The sequence below is a fragment of the Procambarus clarkii genome, unplaced genomic scaffold (assembly GCF_040958095.1).
Source record: "Procambarus clarkii isolate CNS0578487 unplaced genomic scaffold, FALCON_Pclarkii_2.0 HiC_scaffold_135, whole genome shotgun sequence".
Taxonomy (NCBI): domain Eukaryota; kingdom Metazoa; phylum Arthropoda; class Malacostraca; order Decapoda; family Cambaridae; genus Procambarus; species Procambarus clarkii.
Genome location: NW_027189168.1, coordinates 1,174,701 through 1,200,352, shown reverse-complemented (window position 1 = coordinate 1,200,352; position 25,652 = coordinate 1,174,701).

Genomic DNA, 25,652 nt, shown 5'->3' with positions numbered 1-25,652 from the left:
GGTTGTTGATTGCTGGTGTTGACTTTTTGATGTGTAGTGCCTCGCAGATGTCAAGCCGCCTGCTATCGCTGTATCTATCGATGATTTCTGTTTTGTTGGTTAAGACTTCTCAGGTGATGGTCTGGTTGTGGGAAGAGATTATATGTTCCTTAATGGAGCCCTGTTGCTTATGCATTGTTAATCTCCTGGAAAGAGATGTTGTCTTGCCTATATACTGAGTTCTTTGGGGCTTACAGTCCCCAAGTGGGCATTTGAAGGCACAGACGACGTTGGTCTCTTTTAAAGCGTTCTGCTTTGTGTCTGGAGAGTTTTTCATGAGTAGGCTGGCCGTTATTCTGGTTTTATAGTAAATTGTCAATTGTGTCTTCGGGGATTTGTCTGTAGGGATAACGTTTCTATTAACAATATCTTTCAGGACCCTTTCCTCCGTTTTATGAGCTGTGGAAAAGACGTTCCTGTAAAATAGTCTAATAAGGGGTGCAGGTGTTGTGTTAGTTGTCTCTTCAGAGGTTGCATGGCGTTTCACCTTCCTTTTTATGATGTCTTTTATGATGTAGTGATATATAAATATATTTTATATATATATATAAATATATATATATATATATATATATATATATATATATATATATATATATATATATATATATATATATATATATATATATGTCACCCAAATATTAAATTCTTTTCCAGTAACCAGCTGTCACAGGCTGCTGGAGAGAGAATATGCACATTCCAAATATTTCTGATTAATAATTCTAGCATAACTAATATCTATATTCGTTGAATAAATTACTTGTGAGGAATATTGACAATATTATTCTTTAAATTTCATCTTCACTTATAATGAGGCTGACGCATTTCGCCAAGGTACATTCAGCATATTCAGAAGCAGAGGGAAGGTGTACAGTTATGTACAAACATAACAATACGTACTCTAAGTGGTAGTTATGGAACGTGAGGGGGGGGGGGATACCTTGTATGAAGTGGACTAGATTGTCTGTCAATACGTTGAGTATGTCTTTCTGTTTTTCTGTTTATTCATATTTGAAGCCCAGAGACTAGTCTCACCCAGCTTTGCAGGGTGATTGGTCTGGCGTTACTGCACGGACAAAGGCTGGTCGGGGTCAGTTCTTCTGGCCCTATTAAATACTGGGTGGGGCCTAATAAAGACCCAACACACATATTGAAATGTGGCTGGCATAGTTCCTAGATGGCTTCATTTGAACGTAACGTAGGAACATCAAGCAGTCAAAAACTTCTGGAAGATCGACCGCAAGAACCATATACTACAATTATAAATGAGCTAATCGGTGCACAGAATAAATGGTTTCGAATCTCCTTTGTACCATCACACATAAATATAACCCATTATAATGAGACAGATTCTGCAGCCAAATTAGCGTGTAATAGAGATAAAGTTGAATTAGGTCTAGGAATCCCCATCTCTACTGTCAAAACTATATTGTTCCAAACACTCAGGTCTGATAGGAAAGAATTTACTGACTCCCAACGACCTGAAAGCACTAGTATAAAAGCTATGATTTGTTCAGATCTGCAACTTATATCTATGGGCAGCACAAAACTTCCACCAGACTGTGTGACACAGTGGTTGCCAGGATCAGGTTGGGTTACCGTACCCAACCCTGATCCTGGGTTGGGTAACGGATCCAGATCTTCCAATCCTGAGCACTCCCGGTGCAAACTCTGTGAGCAGGAACTGCGACATGATCTCCCACACTACATCACCGAATGCCCAGTTATTAGACCACTCAGACCTAAGAACATAAGAACAAAGGCAACTGCAGATGGCCTATTGGCTCATACGAGGCAGCTCCTATCTATAATCACCCAATCCCAGTCATATACATGTCCAACCCGCGTTTGAAACAATCGAGGGACCCCACCTCCACCACGTTACGTGGTAATTGGTTCCACAAATCAACAACCCTGTTACCAAACCAGTATTTACCCAAGTCTTTCCTAAATCTAAATTTTCCAATTTATACCCATTGTTTCGTGTTCTGTCTTGTGTTGATACTTTAACACCCTATTAATATCCCCTTTGTTATGTCCATTCACCCACTTGTAAACCTCTATCATGTCACCCCTAACTCTTCGCCTTTCCAGTGAAAGCAATTTAAGCTTTGTTAATCTTTCTTCATATGAAAGATTTCTAATTTGGGGAATTAACTAAGTCATCCTACGCTGGACACGTTCAAGTGAATTTATATCCATTCTATAGTACGGCGACCAAAACTGAACTGCACAATCCCAATGGGGCCTAACCAGAGCAAGATATAGCTGAAGAACCACACCAGGTGTCTTGTTACTAACGCTTCGATTAATAAATCCCAGTGTCCTATTTGCCTTATTACGAACATTCATGCATTGATCCTTTTGCTTTAAATTCTTACTAATCATAACTCGCAGATCCCTTTCACAATCCGACTTCGCAATCTCAACACCATCTAGCTCGTAACTTGTAACTCTATCATCATTGCCTAGCCTCAGAACTTTACATTTATCAGCATTAAGCTGCATCTGCCAATCTTTTGACCATTTCAAAATCTATTTAGATCAACTTGAAGTGATAGTGAGTCTTCTTCCGTGTTAATTTCCCTACCGATTTTTGTATCATCTGCAAATTTGCAGATGTTGCTACTCAAACCTGAATCTAAATCATTTATATATATATCATAAACAATAGAGGTCCCAGGACAGAGCCCTGAGGTACTCCACTAACAACATTATCCCACTCTGACTTAACCCCATTTATACTAACTCTCTGTTTCCTTTAGAATAGCCAAGCCCTAATCCAACTTAATATAGCACCTCCAATACCAGGAGGCTCTATTTTTTTAATCAGTCTTTCATGTGGCACTGTATGAAAAGCTTTGCTAAAGTCAAGGTACAAAACATCACAATCCTTACCACTATCAACTGCCTCAACTATGCTGGAATAAAAAGATAGCAAATTTGGTAAACATGAACAGCCATTTGTAAAACCATGTTGCGACTCATTTATTAATTTATGTTTTTCAAGATGAAGACGAATTGTATTTGCAATTATCGATTCAAGTAAGTTTCCCACAATAGACGTTAGACTAATTGGCCGATAGTTTGACGCAAGTGATCTATCTCCTTTCTTAAATTTTTTTACCACATTAGCTACCTTCCATGACTCTGGCACTCTACCAAACTCTATTGATTTATTAAATATGGTAGACAGTGGCTCGGAAAGCTCCTCTTTGCATTCTTTAAGCACCCTGGCAAACACTTCATCCGGCCCTGGGGATTTGTTTGGTTTTAGTTTTTCTAATTGTTTAATTACATCCTCCCTGGTAACTGCTAAACTAGTCAACCTGTCCTCATTCCCACCCACATAGACTTGTTCGGCTGAAGGCATATTGTTAAGTTCCTCTTTAGTAAATACAGATATAAAATATTTATTAAAAATACTACTCATCTCCTCGTCATTATCCGTTATTTGACCTGACTCAGTTTTTAATGGACCTATCCTTTCCCTAGTCTTAGTTCGATATAACTGAAAGAACCCTTCAGGATTTTTCCCTGCTATGCGAACTTCGTAGTTCCTTTTTGCTTTCCTCATCTCTTTTTTAAAATTTCTAACCACTTATACGAATTCCTGTTCTAAATTAACTTCCCCATTCTTAATCCTTTTGTACCACGCTCTCTTTTTACCTATAAGGTTCTTCAAGTTCTTTGTTATCCACTTTGGATCATTAGTATTCGATCTATTGAATTTACTATGGTATACTACGTTCCTGGGCTTTGCTTAGAATATTTTTATATAGGTTATATTTTGAATCCACATCGAAATCCCCCTTTTCCGTCACCTGTCGCTGGGTTCACGTCTAGCCCACACCGCATCCCTAAGACATTCCAATCTATTTGACCCAAAAAAATTCTTAGACTATTGAAATCAGCTTTTCGAAAATCAGGCACTTTAACAGAAATTTCTCCTACAGATCTATTCCATTCTATGCTAAATCTGATTTCTTTATGATCACTGTTTCCTAGCTCAATCTAAGCTAGGGACCTCTTGCCATGAGGTACCTGGAGCTTTGCAATTACTTTATTCACTCTCGTGTTCTTGAAGATATCATCATATTGCACCCAACATTTGCCAGTGTAGGCTACTGAACACATGACCCTGAATGACTAGCTATCCTGCGAGATGGGGACTTTTAGTATCACTGCTACCTTATTCACTCTTATGTTGATGATATCCTCGTACTGCACCCAGAGTCTGCCAGTGCAGACTACTTATCACATGCCTCTGTATGATTAACCATCCTGTGTGATGGGGATTAGGAGCATCACGTAGCTAGTATTGTGACACTGTACTTCCCTTCATATAGTCTAGGGAAGTTGCACAAATGCAGATGTACCTAAATGTGTTAATAAAAAAAATGTGTACAAATTTTCTTTTCTAAGACAGAGATAGAGAGGAGAGGCTGTGGGGGGGGGGGCAAAGAGAACGAGAAGGGAGGCGATGGGAGATAGAAGGAGAGAGGGGAATATGGAGGAGAAAGGAAATCGGACAAGAGAAAGCGGGGAGGGGGGGGGGGATATGATTAGGAGGGAGGTGGGAGTGACAAGAGAAGGGAGGAAGGTGATAGATCCAGTCGCGGCCGAGACTTGAAAAAGATAAACTTAAATTCAGTATTACGTCTTCTGAGTGAGAGAGAGAGAGAGAGAGAGAGAGAGAGAGAGAGAGAGAGAGAGAGAGAGAGAGAGATAGAGAGATAGAGAGATAGAGAGAGAGAGAGAGAGAGAGAGAGAGAGAGAGAGAGAGAGAGAGAGAGAGAGAGAGAGAGAGAGAGAGAGAGAGAGAGATAGAGAGATAGAGAGAGAGAGAGATAGAGAGATAGAGAGATAGAGAGATAGAGAGAGAGAGAGAGATAGAGAGATAGAGAGAGAGATAGAGAGATAGAGAGATAGAGAGATAGAAAGAGAGAGAGAGAGAGAGATAGAGAGAGAGAGAGAGAGATAGAGAGATAGAGAGATAGAAAGAGAGAGAGAGAGAGAGATAGAGAGAGAGATAGAGAGAGAGAGAGAGAGAGAGAGAGAGCTAGAAACATTTCTGCTAGAAACAGAAACATTGTTGTGCTAGAAACATTTCTAGATGACAGGACCCCTGAGAACTTTGCAACAATTGCCGGTTATACCTCATGGTTGCGCCGAGATAGGCAGGGTCAAGGAGGGAGTGTTGCAGTGTGCACCAGCAAATCTGTGTATGCACAACACATTGATGTGGTCATTCCTGGTCATCTTGAAATTATGTTCTTCAAAGTATGCTTAAATCCAGGTACCTCAATTCTCTTATGTGCAATGTACAGACCTCAATGGCAGGGTGCTTCTCCAATCACCTTCCTGATGGACAACCTTGACGCCCTGCTAATGCAGCACAACTGTCAGCACATTATAATTGTAGGTGACCTCAACCAGTATCTTATACAGAGGAATTTTGATGAACTCTTAGCAGTTTTTAACCTTGAAAATTTTGTGAGCTTTCCTACCCACATATCAGGCTCGTCCCTTGATCTTGTCGTAACTGACCTTCCTGCAAGCATTGTTCATTGCAGACCTCTGGGATATGTTGGTTCTTCAGACCACCAGGCTATCTTTACTACGCTGGCTATCCCGACAGATCGAGGTGAAGAATCTGTTCGTACTACCTGGCTATGGGACAGAGGGAACTGGCCAGCCCTACGTTCAGAGCTTGAAGTAACTGATTGGCATGCCTTGCTCCAGGGGGGCGTGAACAGCCAAGTAAACGCTTTCACCAGTCATATACTGGACCTCCAGTATAGGCATATCCCTCACCGGCAGTATGTGACCAAGCCCACTGATCAGCCTTGGTTTGGATATCGCTGCCGGATGGCAGCTGAAGCCAAAAACAAGGCCTGGAGGAGATTTAAACGGCATCCCTCGGCTCATAACAGAAACATTCATAGACAATCTTGTCGAATAATGAAAGAAGTTCAAAAGTGGGCTATATCCAGATGGGAATCCGAAACTCGAAGAAAACTTGCATCTGGAAGGGTTGGATCCAAGGTCTGGTGGTCCCTGGTGAAGGATCGGCAGGGGTACTCATCTGAGGACACAATCCCTCCTCTAAACAGAGAAGATGGTACTGTGGCAACCAGCAATCAGGAGAAGGCTGATTTACTGGCAAACCACTTTGCTTCCAAGGTGCAGGTCCCTGATCCTGAACGTCAGCCTCCACATCTTGCCCCATGCACTGTGTCTAGGTTGACTGAAGTGGTTATAAATCAGGCTGAAGTTCTCCATCACGCTAGACACAAGCAAAGCTGTGGGGCCAGATAAGGTCAGTCCAAGACTACTACGCTGCGGCGCTGACCTGTTGGCTCCACCTCTCACGCGCCTCTTCCAACTGTGCCTAGTTCAAGGAATTTGGCCCTCCTTATGGAAGAAGGCAGACGTTGTTCCAGTGCACAAAAAGAAGAGCCGCTCAGTAGTTGGTAACTACAGACCTGTGTCACTGCTTTCCATTACTGGCAAGATCCTAGAATCATTAATTGTTCAGCAAATGACATCATTTTTTGACCGTCATCGGCTAATTTGTGATCGACAGTATGGTTTTAGAAAAGGCCGATCTGCTGCTGATCTTTTGCTAAATCTCTCCTCTAAGTGGCATCAGTCACTGGATGGGTCCAAGATCAGCTGTGTTGTTGCTCTAGATATAGCTGGAGCCTTTGATCGTGTCTGGCACTCTGGACTAGCAGTGAAGCTTCAAGCTTTAGGCATTGCAGGCTCCATCTTAGTGTTATTAAAAGACTACCTTCAAGAACAGACTCTAAGGGTGGTCCTCAATGGAGCAGAATCCGATAGCCACTCAATTGGTGGCAGCGTTCCACAGGGTAGTGTGCTTGGCCCTCTGCTGTGGAATGTTTATTTCAACGATCTTCTTCATCTCATTCCTGAAGCTCAAGCCTATGCTGATGACTGTACTCTAACCTTTACATACAGAAAGGAGGAAATGCTAACTGCTGCAAGAATCATTAATCACAAACTTTCAGCAATTTCTACCTGGGGTAGGAGATGGCAGGTCACATTTGCGGCTGAGAAGACTCAAGCGATGATGATAACTAGACTGCACATGGCGAATCAGACAGAACTGCAAATGGGTGGCAAATCCCTAGAGTTCACAGAAGAATTTGACATCTTGGGAATGAAGTTCGACTCTTCAATGACAATGAAGAGCCATGTGATAAACCTAGCTAAAAAGGCAGCCAGGAAACTTACAGCACTACTGCGCATCTCATATCTTCTTGACAGCAGGGGCTGCAAACCCTTATATGAAGCTCAAGTTCGCTCCCATCTTGAGTATGCACCCCTTTCCTGGATTGTCTGCCCCCCTTCTTTCGTCAGACTGTTGGACAAAGTGGAGAGACGGGCAAGAAGGCTTATCTCTAGTCTTGACCAAGTCTGGTGGGAACGGTCTGAACATTAGAGCCTGCAACACCGTCGGGACGTTGTTGGTCTTACTGTTATGTACAAGGCCAATATCCTCAAAGTTCCGCACTTGGCCCAACTCCGTGGAGTACCAGTAGTTCCCACTCGTAACACTAGGCTCTCAACCTTCAACAGTCTCATGCTGGAAGTGCCATTCTCAAGAACATCACTCCATCAGCGTTCATTCCTTCCGAGACTTACTCGCATCTGGAACTTGTTCGCTCAACAGATTGATACACGGGAGATCAGGTCAACTGTTCACATGAAGACTCTGGCACACAGCTGGCTACAAGCTCATCCTGTTCCTTATATGATTGTTACTTAATGTTTTGTTAATGAATAAAGGCTACTCCTTCTAAAGCAAATAATAACATGCTCATGAAATAAATGGGCATCTAGGAGTAGGTTTCAACTTAGCTTACATAAGTTAAATATATGATAGTTCCCAATGTGTTAGTTTCAAAGTATACTCTTATGGAATAAATGAGTTTCTAGGTGTAGGCTTCAGATGAGCTGAGGTAGGATAACAGCTCTTGCTTGCAGTTTCACTAGGTATGTTATTAGGCATCCCTTATGAATCCAAGTCTTAGTTTAAAAAAAAAAAAAAGAGAGAGAAAGAGAGAGAGAGAGAGAGAGAGAGAGAGAGAGAGAGAGAGAGAGAGAGAGAGAGAGAGAGAGAGAGAGAGAGAGAGAGAGAGAGAGAGAGAGAGAGAGGGGGGGGGGGATAAAGAGAAAAAGATGAGGGGTTTGTTGGGTGAGTGGGAAAGAAGGAAAAGGCAAAAAGAGCGGAAGAGAGACAGTAGAAGGCACTTCTCCCATCTCCAATCTCCCTTTCTCGCTCACCCTGACTGAGAAAGGGAGATAAGAGAGGGGAGAAGAGAGGGGAGAAGAGAGGTGAGATGGGAATAGTGGTGGTAGAAGGTAATTTAAAAAGGAGGTGGGAGATAGACCCGGGTGCTGCCGGGAACCCTACAAGGTACATCATGATGAAAACGGAGTCAGTTCATTCAACTAAGACTGGATGACCGAAGAGTAAGGGGACACATGATTACCACCTTCAAAATTCTCAGAGGAATTAACAGGGTTGATAAAGATAGACTATTTAACACTGGTGGTACACGAATAACGAAACATATGTGTAAACGTACTACCCAAATGATCCTTAGAGACGACAGAAAGATTTTTTTCAGTATGGGAGTAGTTAACAAATGGAATGCATTAGGAAGTGATTTAGTGGAGGCAGACTTAATACACCGTTTCAACTGTAGATATGATAGAGACCAGGCTCAGGATCCTGTATATCAGTTGATATACCAGAAGCGAGATCAAACAGATGAAACACAACCCACGCAAGCACTACTAGAGGAGTACAGCTAGGTGAGAACACACAGACATACAACAAAGACACACATCCTCTCAAAGTTTGCTAATGATTAAAAAAATATGAGGAGGATTAAGACAGAGAAAGATAGCATGAGGCTACAAGATGACCCAAACTGAAGAAATGGTGCATCGAATGGCTACTAAAGTTCAATCCAAGTAATTAAAAGGTAATGAAACTAGGAGGGAGGAAATAAGAGGGCAGATACTGGAAACCGAATGAGAGATGAAGTCCTTCACGAAACGGACAGAGAGAAATATCTGGGAGTTGATATCACGCCAAACCTGTCTCCTGAAGCCCACATCAAAATAATAACATCGGTGGCGTATGCAAGGCTGACTAACATCAACACTGCCTTCAGAAACCTGTATAAAGAATCTTTCAGAACCTTCTATTCCACATATGTAAGACAAATCCTGGAGTATGCAGCCCCAGCATGGAGCCCGTACCTTGTCTAGCACAAGACAAGGCTGGCAAAAAGTTCAGCGGTATTCCTCTAGGCTAGTCCCAGAACTAAGAGGCATGAGCTACGAAAAACGGCTGATGGAACTGAACCTTATGTCGTTGGAAGACAGCAGAGCTCGGGAAAACATGATCACCACATACAAAATTCTCAGGGGAATTGACAGGGGTAGACATTGGTGAATTATGTAACACTGGTGGTACACGGACGAGGGGACACAGGTGAAAGCTGAGTACCCAAATGAGCCACAGACACATTAGAAAGGCCTTTTCAGTAGTAAATGGAAGTTAGTAAATGGAATGCATTAGGAAGTGATGTGGTGGATGGAGGCTGACCCCATACACAGTTTCAAATTTATATATGATAGAGTTCAAGAAGCTCAGGAATCTGTACACCAGTAGATTGATGGTTGAGAGGCGAGACCAAAGAGGCAAAGCTCAACCCCCGCAAGCACAACTAGGTAAGTATACACACACACACACTCGTTGAGAGGCGGAGACCAAAGAGCCAGAGCCCAACCCCCTCAAGCACAGCTAGGTAAGTACACACACACACACACACACATACCCACATACATTACATCCCACCTGACGCACAGAAAGCAAATTACTCAAAAGAGATTTTCTACAATATTTAGTCACCAAATGAAGATAAGTCTTTGTACCCAACCAATATCTTGTTATATATGATAAAATGTTATATATGACAATTACTTCATAAATAATAATTATGCTGGCTTAACGGATTTATTTTTTTAATCACTAGGACATAAATATGAAATTCTCGTAGTCTTCTAAGACCAACAGTTTCTTTTTGAAAATATAATCTTAATACCATATGGCAATAATAACCTGAGTTGTTAATATCTCTATTATAATAAGAGATTTCAAGTCAAAATATAAATAATAATAATGTTGGGAAAATCCTAGCAGTTTTATTCTTTTTCTTTTTATAAATACTCAAATATTTACTTTAATTTTTAGTTTTGTTACTTGAAACAAAACTAAATACTTACTTGAAATATTGTTATTATTTGATTATTTTTAAGTTAAACCTCAATATAGAATTATTGTTCTTAGTTCTAAGTTAGTTCTTATTTAGTGGACTGTATATTCTGATTCAGTTGCTAGAACTTATCACACACAGTTGGGGGGGGGGACAATTTGTAGCTTAAACCACTTTGAAGTGGATCTTTCATAAACCACAAATTGATTACCTAATCTTTAATATATGAATTATAAATCATACCACATACGGTGGTCTAATCTACTATCTTATATTTAATTTAATTATGTATACTACTCTATCTACTGTATCAAATAAAAGGGGGGCCTTATCTGATACTGTAGGTGGGGCCTGCTAAAGCTGGCATGTTCTTCAGTATCAGATTAGGGTGTGGCCCTGTGCCTCAGAGTATATAAAATGGCGGCTATCTGGAGGCCTGCAAAGTTGGTGTACAACACGGTAAAATCACGGATATATTGTGGGGGGGGGGGGGCAACTGTCTGCTTCAGTAACTTCCCTCACAATTACCTGTTTGGAATGTTTAACATTAGTGGTTGTACATTAACCTATGAGATACAGGTGTGACATGTAATAAGAGGGAATGTATAAAGCTGAGTACGTACTTTGTTGGATATAAATCTCACAGCATGACCGCCTAACCTATTATGTTATAAAATGGCCAAAATATACACAAAATACTTCGTAAGATGGATACTGGTGTTGCTGTGGTTGTAGAGGTGTTGTAGTGGTTGTTGCTCACTTGTTGACATGTAATCTGGGTGTCTAACAAGTTATACCAACTCGTATGGAAGGAGCCACCTCTACAGCGTGTTGTTTGTTATGATTCTGTCGTGGTGTACGTGCCGACGCCTCTAGAGGAGACGTCCTAAAATATTTGGTGGTTCTATTTATGATTAAGGAATAGTGAGTTTAGCTATATTCCTGTTGTATTTAATTATATTCAGTCCTAGTGAACACTTTTTTATTAAGTTTAAACACTAGACTGTTGTTATCAGAAATTAGAGTTGATATAAATACGTGGCGTCGATGACGTCACGGAATCACCCATTCTCTTTTTCTTTATGGGGTAACTTATGTTATTATGTGTGTTGAATATTCGACATAATTCCGGGAGGGAGGGAGGGAGGAACAAAGGTTGTAGTCCCGGTAAGGACTATAAACACTTTATTCCTCTCCTTCAGAATCATAGTGTTGCTATAATTTGAGTTTGCATCATTGTGCAGCAGTCCACTCGGGACGGACGTCACTTATTGGCTCTTCGGATGCTGGAAGTCGTTGAACGTCTTCTTTTCCTGCCAGTTCAAGAGGAACTAATTTCTCTAATGTTTTGAGAGTAGTGTTGCCTCGACATTTTACTTTCACTATTCTCAAGATGCCCTGGCTGTCTGGATGAACAGTGACTATTTGGCCTATAGGCCACTCTGAGTGTGGCCCATCACTGTCCACCAGAACTATGTCACCGGGGTTCAAGTTAATTCTGTTATAGGGGTTGTTTGCCCCATAATGATACTCCCTCAGAGCTGTAAGGTATTCTCGAGTCCATATGTCATTCCACCGACTTATCACCCCTGATAGATGTTTGAAACGCTGAACCAAATAACTCTCTCGGACATATGAAGGATCCTCTGGTTCCTCGTCTGTAAGGGACACAAGGGTGCTGAAAGGTCTCCCATACATCAGATGAGCTGGACTTAATGGTTCACGCTACAAAACATTATCAGAAAGGTAGATAAGTGGTCAGTTATTAACTCGTGCTTCTATCTCTATAGCTACGGTTTGGAGCTCCTGTAGGTCAATCTTTTGGCGGTTTTCCATAGAGAACGTTTCACCGTACCAATCATGCGTTCATAGAAGCCTCCGTGCCATGGTGCTTTGGGAGGTATGAATTTCCAGTGGCACTGCCGTTGATTTAGGGCCGTGCACACCTTCGGGTGTGTCCAGATTTTCCTCAGACATGCTTCTTCTGCCACTAAGTGGAACCCATTATCTGAAATCATTAACTTAGGACAGGATCTATGCAAAGCAAACCTGCGAAGAGCCTGTAAGAATGCCTCGGAACTCATATCGGAAGTCACTGCTAGATGGACTGCCCTTGTTGTGGCACAAGTGAAAAGACAGATATATACCTTTACTGTTATTTTGTCCTTGGTGCCTGTTAGTGTTAGTGCTCCTCTGAAATCTACTCCTGTAATCTCAAAGGGACGAATATGTACAACTCGTTCCTTTGGAAGTGGAGGAGGGCCTGGATATGGACACACTCTGGCATCGTATCTCCGGCAAATAACACAAGATTTAATTATGGATTTTACTGTCTGCCTACCTTGGGGTAGCCAGTACTGTTGTCTTAAGTCTGTGAGAGTATCTAATACCTCACCATGCAGTGTTGTATTTGTGTATGCATAACACAATTAGTTTCTTACTATGTGGTGACGAGGAAGCAATATTGGATTTTTTTTATTCCAGATCTATGTCAGCATGCTGTAAGCAGCCTCCGCATCTGATTATGTTATAATTGTTGGTGTCTAACCAGAGACCCAGATCATTTTGTAGCTTCTTTGGAACATTGTCAAATTCTGTCCCGAATGTGTCTGTCTGAGCTCTTTTTGACCCAGTACCTTAGGGCACTAAGGAATTTATGCTTCATTCCTATTTTCTTTAGACAATCAAACGCTACTTGGGTGACACCTACAAGTTTGTTCAGTTCAGAGTACCGAGTAGGATCAATTACCAAAGTCCGAGGTAGTTCCGGGTTCTCAGTGAGAACAGTGACATTGGTCACAATGACTTGTGACTTTTGTTCAGGCCACTGGTCGCTGATTAGCCACTGAGGTCCATTGAACCACATCCCTGCCTTTGTTAATTGTCGTAAAGTCAGGCCTCGGGAGAGATAGTCAGCTGGATTTTCTTTGGTGGGTACATATCTCAATTTGTACCCTGCCGACAACTCTAGTATTTCCTTAACGCGGTTACTCAATTATCAATTAAGAATTTTTACTATTATTGTTTTATCCCACTGTAGCACTGCCTCATTATCTGACCATATCACTGTTTCTTCAAAGTGGATGTTGATTAAGGCCTTGATCAGATAATGAGCCAATCTTACACCTAGCAGTAAGGCTGTGAGAGTTTCGAGAATAGAATAATGGAATGGTTGAGGAATTGAGCTCGGAAAATTTCTAAAAAAATTCTTTAATGCTTTTAACCTTTATTCCTGTCATGATATTCTATTAGGTCGCCTGAGGAAGGACTTGCTTAGCTACCACTCCAGTGTAGTAAGCAGCTTATTCTTCACTCTGGGACCATTTATGAACAATTGACTAGGCGCGAGCAAATGCTGAGACCCCCAAAAAAGTTGAAATCCCTTCTACTAGGCAATCAACCTTCGTCATTCGTCGAAGCGAATCTAGTGAATAGGTCCTGGCTCTCGCAACAATAATTTATTGTTGTGTGGTGCCGTATGTTTAGTCCAAAACTCAAGAATCAGTCTCAATTTAATAGTGGAGTGTGAAGAATAACTTACAGGGCAATAATAATGTGTGGGGGTGTAACGAAAAACGGTGTTAAACATAACAACTTGGTTTATTCAATAAAATACTAACTACTACAACAAAACAAAACAAAACAAATATCAATGACGTTACTCAAAATCCTTCCTGTGACACTATCAATGACAGCTAGACACCAGCCCCTCGGACTGCATAATGAACTAACTCGAACATAAGCGTGACCACAGAGGAATCAACAAGCAAGCAAGATCTATAGTCACACTGGCAACTATGACACAGTAGGTTCTGAAACACATCTCCAGTAACCTCCTAACTGCTCTACGCCTCTGTGCAGTCGACACCCTGCAATAGCAGTTGCAATGCAATCAAATCAGTAGTCTGTCAATGACACATCAAGGACTAATGGGTTCACTGGCAACTCCAGCACCCTTCCACAATTTTTTTTTTTTTTTATTTTTACATGCAAGCATGCTTATAAGTACAATAAAAGTAAACAAATACAACATAGAACAGAACAAAATGACAAAGCACAAACGTGCAAAAATATAAAGGAACAAATGTACTAAACACAAAAATGCCTTCCGGAAGGGCCGACCACAAAACAACAATAATTACAAACAAAATACAACAATTAAGTTAAACACAGCGGAATACGATACAGAAATAACACACCAAAACATTAAATATACAGAACAAAGCTACCAGCACCGCAAACACACACGGAGAGGCACCAACACAAACCGAAAATAATAATAATAGTAATAATAATAATAATAATAACAACAACAACAAGAAAGGAATACAAGCATACAACAAACAAAAAGAAAATCACAATGACAAAATAAGACAAAAATCATAACCCCAGACCGGGTCACGCCAACAGCCTGAAGGGCACTCAACACTACACAAACGAGCGCACAAACAGCATCATAAAACCATAGAACCACAAAGCATAACATAAGAACATGACACCCACAACCAGACACACACAATAACCAAACCCACGGACCGCACAGGAACCGGACACACACACACACACACACACACACACACACACACACACACACACACACACACACACACACACACACACACAAATAAACCCACAACCCCAAACTGGAGCACGCAGGAACCGGGAAACAAACCAGCCCCACCCACTCTCACACACCCGACCCGCACCCCACAACCATGCACACAAACGAAAACAACCCACAACACACAATACACAAAGGAATCATGAGTGAGAGGAATACATTTCTGAGAGACAGGACCAAACGTCTCCGAAGCCCAAGGATACCTTCGCTTGTAGGCCTCCCAAATTATATATTCCCTGTCGGTAGGGGGACGATCCCCCAGCCGCCATGGGCCACTCATAAACTCAGGAACCTCCAGATCAGGTGGAAACGGCCATTCCTTAAGCTCATCAAGGCAAGTCGCATAATGAGGCTGGGGAGTGCAAACCACGTCCTTCGAGGTAGCAGACGACACCGAAGAAGCATACGAGGGCTGCCGAAACAGCCGCGTCGCTGTACGCACAGGAGCAGGGGTCAATCGACGAGATGGTAACGCTTCCACCGAGACCGCAGGAAACACTGAAGAGATGGCCGGAGACGGAAGAGGCGTCGAGACCGCAGTCGATGAAACGGGAACCGAGGAAGGGGGTTACAGAACCCCCAGAGCGAGCAGCCTTTTTCAACACCATCACCAGGCCACCCCGCTCACCACGAACCTCAGCAGGGGGAACCACCCCCCACGAAGAACCGGAGCCATCCGAGGCAGGCGACGCACCCGAAGCAGGAACCGCAGACACCATATCTGAAGTGAAGGCCGAAACACCGGTACTGGCATCCTCAGGCAAATGCACCTCCGCCGTCACCGTAGTATGCAACGCCACCGGAGCCACCCCTCCGTCGCCGGCAGATCCACAAGCGTCGAAGTCGCCAACTTCTGCCCATGCTGAAGACGAACGGCGGGAACGCTTACGCTCTGGCCGTACATCATCAGACCCGGAGGCTGACTCAGAGACACGCGCAACACAAGCCGGGCGAACCGACGCACGTCGCAGAACGGGAGCATCCTCAACCACATGGGGCACCAGGCCAGGCACAGGAGGAAGTGCTGGATCCACCTCATCACCCAGCACAGCCGGAACAGACGGCGAGGGTGCAGGGACAGGGTCAGACGCAGCAGAGGACGAACTGGAAGAAGGGGGATGCGAGCAGAAGGTAGTCTGAAGAACCCCAGGGACACTAGGCGGAGCAGGACGATCACCAGGCGACGACACAACCTCTGGAGGAGAGGCGACAACAACAGGGGGCGCACCAGGCGACACAGGGGGCACATTCGCGGCTGAAGAGATGTCCACATCCACCGAATCCTCCTCCACAAGAAGCGGCAGAAAATCCTCCTCACTGAAGAGGGTCATGGGTGCAACGGCAGGCGCAGAACAGTCAGCAGCCTGATGGCCCAAGAGGCCACAACGATAACACGTCCGAGGCTGGCGGGCGTAAAACACCCGAACGTTGTAACCCAGAAGACGCACAGAGGATGGAATATCTTCCCGGAGCCTCATGCCCAGGGTGCGAATGTTAGTCCTCACACCCTTAAGTGGACTGGAAGACACCACGTTCACCCGCACACTAACCACTGCGCCAAACCAGCCGAAGTACCGCCATAGCAGACCCTCCGGAAACTCCAATGGAGCCCCTTGCACACTGACGTAAGTGAGGGCACCACTCCGATCAGAGAGCGATACAGTGCCCGCACCATCCGGCAGGGGTAATGTCTGCCCCACGTATCAACGGAGAAAGTCACGATACGCCAATTCCTCCGTGAACTTCAATATCGCTCGACGTGCAGTCACTAGCTTGACTCCATAAATGTTTATCACAGGGATATGAAGCAACTCACACACCAGCGCTATCTCTGGGTACCCAGCCCGGCCGGAAAATTCGAGGCCCACAGAATGAGCCCGCAGTACCGGGGGGAGGGGGACCCCCATCGTGAACTCCACGTCAGCACAGGCGGGCAGAGAGACACACGCCCCCAAACGGCCAAACCGGGCAAACATCCCCCTTCCACAAATTAAGCTTTACGTTAACACTCTGTCCCACGGATGATCAACAATCAATAACAATTGATTTACGTTAATAACAAAGTAACATTTACGATAATAACAAAGTAACATTTATGTTGATAACAAGGTAACATTTACGTTGATTTAATAACTCTTTCAACTGTCAATAGTACCGTGGAAATTACACAACACGCTCTACCCGTCGAGCATTCAGTGAGTAAATACCATTAATCCCTGTACTGCCAGACAGCTGATTATTCTCGTTACTAGTTACGTTAATTTACGTTATCGGTTACTATCACTCAACGATGGTAAAATCTGATTTTACAATGTCCAAAGTGCTAAGAGAAACGTAATCACTCATAATTATCTTTAGAGTAATTAATTACTATCCTCAAGATCAATAATTAAACAATTAAATATGCAACCTTTGACACTGGCTCAAGCAGTTTACATTAAGGTATGGATTCCGTCTGAGGCTTCCATACTCAGACCAATTCAGGTGATCAAGGACGCTAATCACCACGTTTACGTTATTCTAAAATGACGTTACTCTTCCCACGATTGAATCAAGTGCCGGTACTTCCGGATATATATATATATATATATATATATATATATATATATATATATATATATATATATATATATATATATATATATATATATATATATATATATATATATATGTCGTACCTAGTAGCCAGAACGCACTTCTCAGCCTACTATGCAAGGCCCGATTTGCCTAATAAGCCAAGTTTTCATGAATTAATGTTTTTTCGTCTACCTAACCTACCTAACCTAACCTAACCTATCTTTTTCGGCTACCTAACCTAACCTAACCTATAAAGATAGGTTAGGTTAGGTTAGGTAGGGTTGGTTAGGTTCGGTCATATATCTACGTTAATTTTAACTCCAATAAAAAAAAATTGACCTCATACATAATGAAATGGGTAGCTTTATCATTTCATAAGAAAAAATTAGAGAAAATATATTAATTGGCTTAATTGGGCAAATCGGGTCTTGCATAGTATGCTGAGAAGTGCGTTCTGGCTACTAGGTACGACATATATATATATATATATATATAATATAAATAATATGTGTGTGAGTGTATTAGCTACAGATGTTTGGGCAAGAGGTTAATTGTGTGGTGTGTGTATTCAGCAGGTACTCTGGTGGCGGTGACAGCTGTCAGAGGGTCCACACTCAAACTTCCCTGCAACATTAACTCCCTCAACCCCGAGGACCCGGTGCTCCTGGTCCTCTGGTACAAGAACGCTTCCGTCACCCCCGTATACAGGTACAGTCTTTTGCTCATTAGGAACTGTATCCGTTTAGGAGGGGCACTTCCTGTCTCTTTCCCTGAGTAGTTAAAGTGATTGCAGGTAAATACGGTCTTTCCTCTCCGTCTGTATTGATTGATTTGTACAAGACGGCTGCTACTTGTATAACTTGTGTACGTGCAATCCTGTCCTGCTCTCGTTGCAACCATGAGCAACGGTATAAGCTACCCCAACGGTATCACTACTCCAGTATAAACACCAGAGTGTTCACGTTACTGGAACTGTTCTGTAGGAAGCTGGCGGGAATAAATATTTAATTGTCAAAGCACTGTGTTAACTATAGGCAAGCTGAACTCTACTTCAATATGCAGGATTCAACCCCAGGGACATCTTGAACATTGGAACAATAGGGAATACCGTAAGATTGTTGTCCTGTCATTTACATGATGAAAGGAGTTCGTTGACTAGATATGTGACATCAAGATTTATAGCGGTGTGACTAACATGACCCGTATTTCAGAAAGAAAAGTATTATAGGACGTATCGAGATACCACTATATATATAGGTTTATTTAAATGAGGTTCTTTAACTTAACTTGCTTTAGTGCTTATTCATTCTACTTGGAACTTTTTTTTCCTAGTAGCTGAATGTTAAACAACAACAACAAACAGATAGCAGCCTCACTTAGACATTGAGATGTAAGTCTCGTCCTAACCACACTCAGACCTTGACAAAACACTCAGAAGAGAGCAAATGTCTTAGTGTGATTGTTTACATAAAATTCTCAAATACATCCGTGTGGGTATTTATTCTATGTTATTTTGTCTGTGAGAAGTGTTATGACCCCCATGTAGCCTGGGTGGAACGAGTTATTGTTCAGCGAGAGTTATTCTGCCTTCCGGATCTGATTGAGGGTCAGAGAAAAGATGTATATAATAAATAATTGAATAAACGTCAGTGAGTCATCTCGGGATACTAGCAGAGGATGGGCGTTGGTAATAAGTGACATGAAATGAGATGTCGATACTTTGGAGACGTGAAGTGAAGCTAGCAGGAGGTCGTGACCTCACTTGGGTCGCAACTGTCGTCAGAGATGGTTGCACCTCGTTGTTTCTCCCGGAAAAAGAAGAATATAGTTCCCTGTGTTAGAGCTGGAGTGAAGACTACTCGGCTACAAGTGTGAGGAGGCTGTTGTGGGACATAGTACACAGATTTCTCTGTGATTTTGGTAAATCAGGGGCGACCTGCAAGTGAGTGTTGGTCGTACCTTGGTGAAACTCTAATTGTTGTGCCTTCAAGAGGAAGGAAGCAGGCGTTTCTGTTGTGGAGCCTGCCAGGCGACCTTGTGAATTCAAGTCGTAGATTGGAGGAAGCCTTGTGAAGCATTTTTATGAGTGGCCTATGTGAGCACCATGTTTAAGCTCCAGGAAGTGAGCGTCCTAACGTCAGAGATTTTGGTGGTAAGCCAGTTTAATCAGTTGTTAATTTAGCCACTAGTGTTTGATTATGTGCCCAGCAATCATTGTGAACATATGTGTATGTAGAATAGATATTTTATTAAGACAGTGAGCTAAAATAAGTAGTTGACGGTGGGAGGATATGCTATATGGAGCGGTGATACGTCCACCCTTGATGGAGGTGAGTTTTGATTGGAGGTGATGGGGAGGTGTTAATTGGGTTGTTAGAGTGGCAGCTAATTGTAGTAGAAACCTTCACTTTATTAATTGGTTCATTTACAAATTTCTCCTCTTGAGGAATAGTTCATGTTTCGAGTTACTTATTCTGAAACATTTTGAAAGGAATACTGATTTTAACTTTAACTTCCTTTAATATTTACCAGGAAATTAATGATCATGGTCAGCTGCTATATTTTACATCGGTATTTATGTGGAATTAACGCATACTGTTAGTAAATGGTAACACGTGGAAGAACGTTATTTAAGGAATTTTATATATAATTAAAAATGTAAATAAATTACATTTAACTTTTTTTGACAAATTTACTTCAACATATGTTTAGTCATTATTGCTTGAGGACCGGATATCCAACCGGGGCATCCCCGTTGAATATACACACTGAATATACTATGTGAATATACACATGGAGTTTTACCTTTAGTCCAGAGCTATGTTCTGCACAAAAATATATCTGCTTGATGGTCATTATACTCTCATGCTGGCCTTGTGAGCCCTCTAAACGTTGGTATTCTTTTAGCAAAACCAAAAATATTATTTCCTGCTCGTATTTGATCAAACTTTTGTCCGATACAATATGTATGACAAGCGTTACATGGTGTTTACGAATGACGTACTAAACTCAATGCGGACTGTTACTATCTTGAAATTTGCTAATAGTTTTCTCATAGTTGAACTAAAAATGTATATACAAATTTTGCCAATATTTAACATGATTTTTGAAGTCAGAAAAATGTCAAACGAAATACAGTTTTAACATGAATTTTCACTGCTGATTTTCCTGTAAAACGAATATTGAACTTTTCTGAGGCGTGCCTTCCGAAGCTCGGCTGGGTAATATAGGCATCTATCCAATTAAGTCAACATTTTCAAAATATTTAAAACCTCAAAAATAAGAATATAAAAAGATCCTAAGTACACAGGTCCTAATTAAGAGAGAGACTTTTAAACTTTATATATGTAACCAGAGAAATAATGTATATATGACAATTAATGTTCTTGTAATTTAGTATAAACTGATCGTATGAGGACAATTTTACTTGTGATTTATGTTAAAAGGAAATGGCGAACCAATATCTTTATCATTATGTAATATCAATTCTTTAAGAGGGACTGTCTTTATTCCATCTAAGCCATGGAATATTTCATGGTTTAGAAGGATTTTATTCAAACCATTGTTCATAGATTTTCACATACAAATTCATGTGTAACAGATCTAGTGGATTTCGCTCATAATTCGAAATCTCTCTCTCTTTCTCTCTCTCTCTCTCTCTCTCTCTCTCTCTCTCTCTCTCTCTCTCTCTCTCTCTCTCTCTCTCTCTCTCTCTCTCTCTCTCTCTCTCTCTCTCTCTCTCTCTCTCTCTCTCTCACTCTCACTCTCTATACCAACTTTTCGTATTATTACATACAATTATTATATCTCTCACCGATACACTCACCCATAATGTTTCTTCCTCAGCTACGACTCGAGAGGGCGAGAGGGGAACATGAAGGCTGGAGGTCGACCTCAGCAGTGGGGGGACGAGGAGGCGTGGGGTGTAGAGCAGAGGGCGTGGTTTGACACGTCAACCACGCCAGCTCATCTACTGGTAAGGGACGTGGGAGGCCGGGACGAAGGTACCTACAGGTGCAAGGTGCACTTCAAGGCCTCGCCCTCCTGGACCCAGAGCGTCACACTAAATATCAAAGGTGGGTGATAAGTAGGCCTTGCTGTACTCACCTATTTGTACTCACCTATTTGTGCTTGCAGGATCGAGCATTGACTCTTGGATCCCGCCTTTCCAGCTATCGGTTGTTTACAGCAATGACTCCTGTCCAATTTCCCTATCATATCTAGTTTTAAAAGTATGAATAGTATTTGCTTCCACAACCTGTTCCCCAAGTGCATTCCATATTTCCACTACTCTCACGCTAAAAGAAAACTTCCTAACATCTCCGTGACTCATCTGAGTTTCCAATTTCCACCCATGTCCCCTCGTTCTGTTATTATTACGTGTGAACATTTCATCTATTTCCACTTTGTCAATTCCCCTGAGTATTTTATATGTCCCTATCATATCTCCTCTCTCCCTTCTTTTCTCTAGTGTCGTAAGGTTCAGTTCCTTCAGACGCTCTTCATATCCCATCCCTCGTAACTCTGGGACCAGCCTCGTCGCAAACCTCTGAACCTTCTCCAGTTTCTTTATGTGTTTCTTCAGGTGGGGGCTCCATGATGGCGCAGCATACTCTAAGACGGGTCTCACGTAGGCAGTGTAAAGCGCCCTAAAAGCCTCCTCATTTAGGTTTCTGAAGGCCTTGCTGTGTGTGTGTGTGTGTGTGTGTGTGTGTGTGTGTGTGTGTGTATGTGTGTGTGTGTGTGTGTGTGTGTGTGTGTGTGTGTGTGTGTGTGTGTGTGTGTGTGTGTGTGTGTGTGTGTGTGTGTGTGTGTGTGTGTGTGTGTGTGTGTGTGTGTGTGTGTGTGTGTGTGTGTGTGTGTGTGTGTACTCACCTAGTTGTACTCACCTAGTTGTGTTTGCGGGGGTTGAGCTCTGGCTCTTTGGTCCCGCCTCTCAACCGTCAATCAACAGGTGTACAGATTCATGAGCCTATTCAGATTCATTCATGTGTGTGTGTGTCTGAGTGTGTGTGTGTGTGTGTATGTGTGTGTGTGTGTGTGTGTGTGTGTGTGTGTGTGTGTGTGTGTGTGTGTGTGTGTGTGTGTGTGTGTGTGTGTGTGTGTGTGTGTGTACTCACCTGTGTTCATGTGTCTGCAGGAACGAGCATTGACTCCTGGATCCCGCCTTTCGAGTCATCGGTTGTTTAGAGTAATGACCCCGGTCCTATTTCCCTATTTATTTTATTTATTTATTTATTTATTTATTTACTTATTTATTTATATATTTATTTGTTTATTTATTTATATACAAGAAGGTACATTGGGTTAGTGAGAATACATAACATAGTATTTACACTCTTGTAAAGCCACTAGTACGCGCAGTGTTTCGGGCAGGTCCTTAATCTAACAGATAATTTTAAGTAGGTAAATTCTAGCAGAATTAATGAAGTGATAACAAATACATTGCAAGAAAAATAATGAGATGAGAGAGATTAGTAAGTATATTAAAGCACATTAGTATATTAAAGCTCTGATTGATTACATTGACAGCTTGATTGGTAATTTAAACAAGATTAATAGACACCATACAACAGATTGATAGCACATATAAGAAGACAGTAATGATCACAATTGTAAAGATGTTCTGATTGGGTACATAAAGATAGGGAGATTGGGTAGCAATAGATACAGTGCAATTTTAAAGCAAAAGGTAAAAAACTATGAAGATGAAATTTGGTACTTTTTAGTATTGTTTTTTAATGACGCAAAAGTTGGACAGCTTTTCAAATCAATAGGGAGTGAGTTCCATAGACTGGGTCCCTCTATTTGCATAGAGTGTTTACACAGATTAAGTTTTACTCTGGGGATTGGAAAAAGATATTTATTTCTGGTGTGGTGATAATGGGTCCAATTACATCTGTCCAGGGAGAGTTTCAGAGCAGGATTTGCATTTAAGAACAGGGTTTTGTAAATGTAGTTGACACAAGAGGATTTGTGAAGTGAGATTATGTTTAGCATGTTTAGGGAGTTAAACAAGGGGGCTGTGTGTTGTCTGAAAGCAGAATTTGTTATTATTCTGATAGCAGATTTTTGCTGGGTGATGATGGACTTGAGGTGGTTTGCAGTGGTTGAACCCCATGCACAGATACCATAATTAAGATAGGGATAGATTAGTGCATAATATAGTAAGATGAGAGCAGAGTTAGGTACATAATATCTCATTTTGGAGAGTATACCAACTGTTTTAGAGACTTTCTTAGTTATGGGTTGTATGTGGGTGCTGAAGTTGAGTCTCTTGTCTAGGAATAGGCCAAGAAACTTTCCATCATTTTTATTGCTAATGTTTACATTGTCTATCTGAAGCTGAATTGCATTTGTAGATTTGATTCCAAATAAGATGTAGTAGTTTTTTTCTATGGTAAGTGTTAGTTTGTTGGTTGACATCCATAAGTGGACTTTTTTTAATTCATTATTAACAACATTATTTAGTGTATGTGGGTTGGAGTTAGAGTAGATGAGGGTAGTATCATCAGGAAATAAAATAGGTTTCAGAAAGTTAGAGACATTAGGCAGATCATTGATGTATATAAGAAATAGGAGAGGTCCCAAGATACTGCCCTGTGGCATTCCAACGGTTATTGGTAGAGTGGGAGAGGTTATATTATTGATGGCTACACATTGGTGTCTATCACTAAGATAGGATTGGATATAGTCCAGTGCATGGCCTCGGATTCCATAATGATGGAGTTTACGTAAGAGGTAATTGTGATTAACAGTATAAAAGGCCTTTCTCAGGTCAATGAAGAGTCCAATCGGAAACTCATTTTTGTCAAGGGCTGAGTAAATTATATAAAGGAGACTAATAATTCCATCGTTGGTACTCTTTTGGGAGCGGAAGCCAAACTGACAGGGGCTGAGTATGTCGAATTTTACGAGGTAGGAGTAGAGCTGTTTGTAGAGAATTTTTTCAAATATTTTTTATAGTATAGGTAGGTTTGATATTGGTCTATAATTGTTATGTCTGCCGGATTACCGGTTATGTCTCCTTTATGAACTGGCGTTACTCTTGCTTTTGTCATAACTAGTTTTAAAATTATGAATAGTATTTGCTTCCTCAACCTGTTCTTTAAGTACATTCTATTGTTCCAATACACTCACGCTAAAAGAAAACTTCCTAACATCTCTGTGACTCATCTGAGTTTCCAGCTTCCACCCATGTCCCCGCGTTCTGTTACTATTCCATGTGAACCTTTCGTCTATGTCCACTCTGTCAATCCCCCTGAGTATTTTATACGTTCCTATCATATTCCCCTTCTCCCTTCTTTTTCTAGGGTCATAAGACACAGTTCCCTCAGGCACTCTTCATACCTCATACCTCGTAACTCAGGGACGAGTCTCGTTGTAAACTTGTGAACCTTTTCCAGTTTCCTTATATTCTTCTTCAGATGGGGACTCCACGATGGGGCGGCATACTCTAAGACTGGCCTCACGTAGGCAGTGTAAAGCGCCCTAAATGCCTCCTTACTTAGGTTTCTGAATGATGTTCTAACTTTTGCCAGTGTAGAGTACGCTGCTGTCGTTATCCTATTTATATGTGCCTCAGAGGATAGATTAGGTGTTACATCCACGCCCAGGTATCTTTCTCGCGTCGTCACAGGTAGGCAGTTCCCCTTCATTGTGTACTGTCATTTTGTTCTCCTATCACCTAGTTCCATTTCCATAACTTTACATTTGCTCGTGTTGAACTCCATGTTGGAAATTTTCCAACACTAATACATCATCATTGTATTAACCATAATAATTACTAATCCTACTAATTTGTAGAATTAACAAAAATTAATATTTTCCTGTCTGCGCATCATTTACCAAATTCTTCCCACATAGAGGGACAGTATTGCGTCAGATAATATCCAGCAGAAGCATAATTATTGTCAACATGCCAGAGAATTGAATAATACTCTCGCCTTTTGTCAGTATTCCTTACAAGAATTATTACCTGATAATATGACAACTAGTAATCTAATAACAACGAGTTATCAACTAAAAGATCACTATATAACAGTTATCTGTTATCTTAAACTAACATGGAGGAAGCAGAAATTCTCTCCATTTCT